Below are 8,963 nucleotides of genomic sequence, written 5' to 3' on the forward strand. Positions count from 1 at the left end.
TTGTGGAGGTAGAAATAAGTTTGCATACTCTTCCAACATTAGCCAGAAACCATTTGTGGTAAAATACTTTGTATTAGTCTTATTTCAGTCCAAGTTGGCACTACCTATTTCCTGATTAAAACACTGATATAGACTTCCAGGGTCCCAGATGAAATTTCCTTCCTCTAAGCACTAAGACTTCCAAAGAAAACAAGGAGAATATATACCTCCTGCATAGTAGCAACCTTCAAAATTAATAATGAATTAATGACATCTAGCTAGTAATAGAAATAATGAGTAAAGAAATAAAATAAGCATGACACATTGGAATCAATTCAGGATTTAAAAGAGAATATTTTTTCAGATACCTTTTTATTCCCCATTTTCCCTAAGCTGCCCTAAATCTATCTTATTCTCAGAGAAGACCAGGGGAAAACAAGAAAAGTGAGAAGGAAAGAGATAAAGTAAGAGAAAGTTTCCTATTTACTTGATATGTTTTAGATAACACAGAAGCCAGAAAGACAAGACAAATTTGTCCTTTTTGAAAATTGTCCTATTTTAGGAACTCTTATACATTATTGGTGGGAATGTAGAATGGTGCAGCCACTATGAAAAACAGTATGGATATTTCCTCAAAAAAATAAATAAATAAAAATAGAACTACCATATATCCAACAATTCCACTTCTGGGTATTTATCCAAAGAAAATAAAAACACCAATTTGAAGAGATATAAACATCCCTATTTTATTGCAGCATTATTTACAATAGCCAAAATATGGAAGCAACCCAGTGTCTATTGATATATGAATGGATAAAGAAGATGTGGTATATTGGGACGCCTGGGTGGTTCAGTCGGTTAAGTGTCTGCCTTCAGCTCCGGTCATGATCCCAAGGTCCTGGGATTGAGTCCTGCATCAGCACGGAGCCTGCTGCTCCCCCTGCTTGTGCAGGCTCTCTCTCTCTCTCTCTCTCTCTGACAAATAAATAATAAAATCTTAAAAAAAAAAGATGTGGTATATATAAAATGAAATATTACTCAGCCACAAAAAACAATGAAATCTTGCCATTTCAGACAACACAGAGGGACCTAGAGGGTATATGTTAAATGAAATAAATAAGACAGAGAAAGACAAACACCATATTGATACCACATGATTATGTGGAATCTAAAAAACAAAACAAACAACAAACAAAACAAAACAGAAACAAACTCATAGATACAGAAACAAATGGTTGGTTACCAAAGTGGGGAGGGGTTGGAAGCAGGCCAAATAGGTGAAAGGGATGAAGAGGTACAAACTTTCTTTTATAAAGTAAATAAGTCATGGGGATGTAATGTACATCATAGGGAATACAGTCAATAACACTATAATACCTTCATATGGTTACAGATAGTAACTGGACTTATCATGGGAATCATTTTGTAATATGTAAAAATATCGAGTAACTGTAATGTACACCTGAAACTAATAAGATATTGTATGTCAGTTATACTTCAATTACAAAAATTGTTCTATTTAAAATTATTCTCTTTGTTTTTCACATGAGATTTTTAAAACATGACAATAACGTCATTAATTAATTTGAGGGATCATGCATTTTACTTTAGGTATCATATTTCCTCTAACTTAAAAACCATCTTTCTAAATAATGAAAGCACTTGCAACTACAAGTTGTAAAAAAGAAAGAAAGAAAAAGTGACCTCACTATATAAATAGAACTATCAATTTCCTTGTATTAGCCCTACTTCTCTATCACATATCAGATATATGATAGTTTCCCTAGAGATACTTTTTCACATTCTTCCATGAAGAATGAAAATTCTATATCAATTGATTCAGAAAGAGAATATGTTATTCTCTTCATTATCAAAAACATTGAGCAATTATCATTCATGTATATGCACATGCTATACACAATAAATCTCTGACCAATAGCTCAGCTCCACAGTTCTGTAATAGTAATTCTTATCAATCATTGCATAGCTCCCTAAAAATTCTGGATTCACCACAGGATTATAAAAACACTATCACAGTTCTCTTAATGTAGTGTTAAAAAGTTCTTGATATCTAAAATACTTAGAGAATGCAGAAGAAACTGCTTTTGGTATTTCAGAGCTAATTTCACCAATTCACAAATAGAATAAAACAGAATGACTGGGAAAAGAAAGACCTGGAAAACAATTCTTCCTTAACAAGCTTCCAACTTTTGATATTAAAAAAAAGAAGAAGAAGAAAGAAAGAAAGAAACAATGTAAGTAATGCAAGTAAAATATTTATTTTATTCATTCACTTGCTGAACAAAGTCAATAGTGACTACTGAGCTTTTTTCTGTGCACAATGTTATGGAAAACACAAGTAGAAGAAACGTCCTGTTCTCACAGTTTAAAATCTGGCTGAAGAATCAGAACACTGGAACATAAATGAATCAACTGGAAAACAAAACAACTGACACCATAAAAAAATACACATAAATGTGTAAGAAATATCAGATAAAGGGTGGTTATTGCAGGCTAAAATTCAAGTTAAAGTAATTTTGGCAGAGGCAAATATAAGATTTATTCATTCATATAACCTACTTCATTAAGTACAATTTTGATGGTAGTAGGGCTTTTGCTAATCTCAGATAATACCAAACTGAATAGAAAGCAATCTCTACCTTATATATGTAAACTAATTTTTAGGCCATTTTGTTGTGTGCTATATTCAAGTATGAACCAGAGATTAGAGAAGTTTAGAAAAAGAACTACTTAGTTATATCAGGAGATGGCAAAGAACGTATCACATAAAAAGTGATGTTCATGCCACTGTAAACGATGGTTAATGGAGCATCCTTAGCAGACGAAACCACGAGTCAACAAACACACATAAAATATTGGTAATTCCCCCATGGTAGTTTCCTAGGGAAAATGTGCAGAAGTGTTACAAATGCTACAAAGATAAGTAAGATTTGGTCATGAATCCCTGCTTTTTTTAAATATTTTATTTATTTATTTGACAGAGAGAGAGAGAACACAAGCAGGGAGCAACAGAGGGAGAGGGAGAAGCAGGCTACCCACTGAGCAGGGAGCCTGATGTGGGGCTTGATCCCAGGACCTCGGGATCATGACCCGAGCCAAAGGCAGATGCTTAACCGACTGAACCACCCATGCACCCCCAAGTCATGAATCCCTTTTATTTGATATTAAGAAATTTCTCATTTGTCGTATGAGCTTTGTGGAATCACTGAAGGATTTTAAGACCAGATTGGTAGGATTCACAATTTAAAAGACCAGGCTCGTGGCACTGCAGAAAATAGACTAGATTAAGGAAAGAAGGAAAAAGAGTTAGAAAGTGTGCTAGACACCTCTTATGAAACAATTCAGATCTACTCAGGCTCAGCTATCTCTGTGTGGCTCTGTCAGACCTCAGATGTTTGCAATCTGACAGCACTTCCCCAGATGGCCTCAATGGTTGTATGACTTGTGTCTCTAGTCTTGAGTCTTCCCTGTTGACCCTTGTGGTCCCACTTGACATTCACATGTGTGTGATCCAAAAGTGTGAGCCCATAAAAGTCCTGGGACAAATCTTTTACTATCAGGATATGAGAACGGATTGATAAATTCTTCCAACATTTCCTTAACCTCTCACCTTTCCAGTCCTTAAACATAGGCTATAGGATCGCAGAGGATAGGTTCTTGGTGTCTAACAGTCACACCTAGAGACACCCACCTAGATATTGTGTTCACTGATTCATTCTCTTTCCTTCCCTACTTTATTTCTCCTCACTCCCACTCCTTGTATTCCATAAAAAACATTTACTAGGGAATTTGTTTTAACCATGGCAGTAAAGGAGGAAAGAAAATGAGTTTGAGAGGCATTAAGAAGATAGACTCAGGATGGCCTCATGACTGACTAGATGTGGTAAATGAGTAGTAGACAGTAGGCTAGAGTAACTTCTGGATTGTCATCTGGGCAATTTGTTGGAGAGTAGTGCAATCAAACAAAATAACAAATACAGGAAAATACAAATACAGGAAGAAAGGCAGGTTTTGAAACAAAATATTTTTGTTTTAGATGTAAGACATCATTTATCATTGAGGAGGAACTATCAAAAAGTCTATTGGAAATATGAGTATGGAGTTCAGAAAAAAGATGTTTAGTCTAGGAATTATAATTTGGGAATCATCAGCTTTGGATTATCCAAGTGAACTCACAGATGAGAAGAGGATCGATGATGGAACTCTTAAGTACTCTATTATTAAGAGACATGGAAAAGAAAAGTCAGAAAGAGTCTTACAAGTGGTTGCAAATGAGGAGGGAAGAAAAGGAGAAATAATAAGGCTTGGAAGCAAAGGAAGGAAAGAATTTAAAGGTGAGAGTGATGAACTATATTAAATGTGGCAAAGAGATCAAATAAGAGAGTGGAAAGTGTGAACTGGACTGAAGGATGATGTCATTGTTGATTTAACAAAAGCATTTTCAGAATTAGAAACATCATGAAAGAAAGAAGTCCACAGAATAAAACTAATAACTGGAAAAATGCAATGAGCCAGGGAAACTGTAAAAACATGTAGGTAGATATGTATGTAACAGGCATTTCTCAGGCTCTCTCCCTCTTGTTCCATCAGGACTTTCTCCATCAATAACTTGCAGATACTTTAAATGAAAGAGGTCTGGCTGGCAAAGCCCCACTAAAAAAAAAAATGTAATATGGACTTAAGCCTTCCATTGTTCTCGTAGAGATTCACTACTGCTATTATTGGCAATTCTTTCACCGTCTATTTTCCACTAACAAGATTCCTTGTTTTAATCCTTTTACTGACATGGTAGCATCAGGAAGACTTATCCATTGTTTTATTTTGAAAGAGTACACCATATTTCCATTGAGATATTTAACCATTCCATTCATTTATTCATTTACCCATGGGAAATATTTTCCCAAATTAAATGCTGGGAAACATTTAGCCCCCAGAGCAGAGCTGCACTGAGATAGACAGAGCCATTTCTCACAACTGCACTGGGAATATACACCCAGGATATACATGATACTCAAAGCACATAAATCTATGCCACCTACCACCACCTCCATATTCCACCCTCTAGCACTGAACCCCAAGAAGCCCTATCATATATACCTCTTTTCTCTTCTTTCCTTTTCCAGGACATATTTTGCTTTCACAGTTCTAACTCAAGCATTCATGTCCTATTTAGGGGTTCAGTACCTAAGCAAAGAAGAAGAGTATAAAATAATGGGAATCACATTAACATACTTGAAGCAAGCTTGTACTTTACTAAGCAAAGACTATATTTCTTAAATCACAGGGACTTCTAATATTTTAACATTATTCAGAACAATTAGAGAGTATCTTTATGCGAAGTGGACATTATGATAGAAATGATACTTCATAACTCCAAAGTTATAATTTCAATACAATTAGACAGGGTTTTATTTTCTGACTGAATACATTGGATTGATTTGGGACATCACTGTGAGTGTAAGAAAAGCAGAAGAACATTAAAGAATTCATGCAGTATCTTTTCCCAAGAAAAACAAACCCTCAATACACCAATATGTTAGAAGCCATGTATAGAACATGCAAGATCAAGTTTAGTAATAATTTGTAATGAGTAAAATAATACTGTTAGGCTCTTCCAACAAAAATAAAATAAAGTTGCCCTGATCTATAAGAATATAGTCTAATGTGTTCTGAGACTCTGGCAGAAATGAGAAAGAAAATTCAAAGTACAGATAAAATAACAGGAGAGGGATACAGGAGAAGAATGATAACGAGGTTTGACCTGCTCAGGAATGGCAAAGAAAACTAAACCTAAAACACCAGAAATCTGTCTGGTTTGGTAAGGAAATGTAGTTCTTGCTTATTCAAGAATAAAGATAGTTCAGCTTTGTGACACGGTCAGCTCTGCTCACTAAACTAAAAGTAAAAATATATTGAGGAGCTCTTAAAAAATGCCAGTGACAAGGAGCTATTTTTGGAAGGGTTAAGAAAGGGATTCCTACAATATCTCTTGCAAATATGGTTGCATAAAATATTCAACAAAATACTAGCAAACATAATTCCAGCAACATGAAAAGGATTATATACATTGACCAAGTAGGATTTATCACAGGAATTCAAGGTTTGTTCAACATACAAATTAAATCATTGTAATACACCATATAGCTAAACTAAATATATATATATATATATGATCATCTCAATAAATGCAGAAAAAAATATGAAAAAAAACCCAACATCCTTTCCTAATAAAAACACTGAAAAAAAACTAAAAACAAAGGGTAACTTCCTCAAGTCGATTGATAAAAGAGCATTAAGGAAAAACTCACAGCTAACACCATACTTTATAGAACAAGACTGCAAACTTTTCCTATGATTAGGAAAGACAAGGATGTCTGTTCTCATCACTTCTATTTATCATTGTATTGAAGATTCTGACTACAGCAACTGGGCAAGAAAAATAAATAAAAGGCATCCATACTGGAAAGGAAGAAGTAACGTTACTCACAGATGAAAAAGTGAGATCTTGCATATAGAAAATCCTAAAGAATCCATACAAAAACGGTTAGAACTAATAAATAAGCATAACAATTTTGCAAGATCCTAGATCAACATACAAAAATCAATTGAATTTTTATACACTAGCAATGAACAATCTAAAAATGAAATTAAGAAATTATAGTTGACCCTTGAACAACACAATTTAAAATGCACAGGCCCACTTTTATGTGTTTTGGGTTTGTTTTTGTTTTTTTTGGCAAGAAATACAGTTTAGTACCATACATGTATTCTCTCTTCCTTATAATTTTCTTAGTAGCATTTTCTTTTCTATGGTCTACTTTATTGTAAGAATACAGTATATAATACATATAACACACAAAATATGTATTAATAGACTGCTTGTGTTATTGGTAAGGCTTCCACTCAATAGTGGGCTATTAGTAGTTAAGTTTTGGAGGAGTCAAACGTTATACACAGATTTTTTAACTGTATAGAGGGTTGGCACCCCTAATACCTGCTTTGTTCAAGGATCAACTATAATTCCATTTACAACAGCATCAAAATAATTAAAAATTAAGAATCAGTTCAACAAAAGAAATGCAAGACATATGTATTAAAAACTATAAGATTTCATTGACAGATGATAAAGAAGTCATAAATCAATGAAAAAATTCCATGTACAGGATCAGAAGACAAATATTAGGACTTGGTGCTAATGTCTTAAATTATGTCTACCTAAAATTTCTATGTTGAAACCCTAACTCCTAGCACCACAGCATGTGACTTCATTTGGATATTGGGTTGTTGCATATGTAATTAGTTAAATTAAGATGAGGTTATATTGGAATAGGATGACTTCCTAATCCAATAACTTTGATGTCCTTATAAAAAAAGAATGCCATGTGAATAAAAAGAAATGTGTGTACAAGAAAGACAATATGAAGACAAATGAAGAATACCATCTACAAGGAACCTCAAAGATTGCCAGCAAACCACCTACAACTCGGAGAGAGACCTGGAACAGATATTACCTCATAGCCTTCAAAAGGGGCCAATTCTACTGACACCGTGATCTCAGACTTCTAGTTTCCAGAACTGTGAGAAAATAATTCTGTTGTTTAGGCCAGTCAGGTTGTTGTACCTTTGTTCAGCAGTCCCAGGAAACTAATACAGTTGGAAATACTCCCAAAATTGATCTGCTGCTTCAGTACAACTCCAATAAATATCCCAGCTGCTTTTTGTTCTGCAGAAATTGACAAACTGATCCAAAAAGTTATATAGCAATTCAAGGGGTCCAGTATATCCAAAAAAAACTTGAGAAAAGAGGACCAAATTTGTTTCTGATTGCAAAACATACTACAAAGGCATAATAATTAAGAATAATGTGATACTGACATAAGACTAGACAAATGGAATAGATTGAGAATTCAAAAATAGTTCCTTAAATTTTTGGTTAACTGATTTTGACAAAGGTGATAAGGTAATTCAGAGGGTAAAGACCAGTCTTTTCAACAAATGGTGCTGTGAAAATTGGATATCCACCTGCAAAAGAATGAAGTTGTATCTCTTCCTTCTATAAAAATGATTCAAAATGGATCATGGAATCAAATATAAAAGCTAAAGCTAAGAGATGAAAACATAAGAGCAAACCTCATGATCTTAGATTAGGTATTGGTTTCTCAGATATGACACCAAAAGCACAAACAACAAAAAATAAGCTAGATAAATAAAACTACATAAAAATTTAAAACTTTTGTACTTCCCTTTTCTATTTAGTCCTTTCATATGTATACATCTCTCAGATTATTTTTTATCATAGCCAAAAAATTTATTATGCACAAAAAATAATTACTCATTATCCCACCATCATAATTATTTTCATCATAACATCCAATTTTAGGTTTATCCATATAAGTGAAGCTATGGTACACACAAATTTATATTTTTATTGTATATTTGTATTTATATTATGTATTTTTATTATCATAAAAACTGCAATGAGGTGAACCAAGAAATAACATGGGTATTGGATGGGTGGAACCATCCAATGGGTATTTACAATCATATATCTGATGGGATAGGTATTTACAATCATATATCTGATAAAGGAGTTGTATCTACAATATATAAAGAATCATCGTAATTCAACATTAAAAATACAAATAATAAATTTAAAAATTGACATTGAATTAGGCATTTCTCCGAAGAAGATATACAATGGCCAACAAGCACTTAAAAGATGTTCAACATTATTAGTCACCCGGGAAATTATATCAATCCAACAATGACATACCACTTCACATCCATTAGGATGAAAAGACAGATAATAACAAGCATTAGCAAGGATGTGGAGAAATTTGAAGTTCTCAGACATTGCTGATGGGAATGTATAATGCTGTAGATGTTTTGGAAAATAGTTTGCCAGTTTCTCAAAAAGTTAAGCGTAGAGTTGCCATATGACCTAGCAATTTTACTCCAAAGCA

This window comes from Halichoerus grypus, chromosome 3 (assembly GCF_964656455.1).
Source record: "Halichoerus grypus chromosome 3, mHalGry1.hap1.1, whole genome shotgun sequence".
Lineage (NCBI taxonomy): Eukaryota > Metazoa > Chordata > Mammalia > Carnivora > Phocidae > Halichoerus > Halichoerus grypus.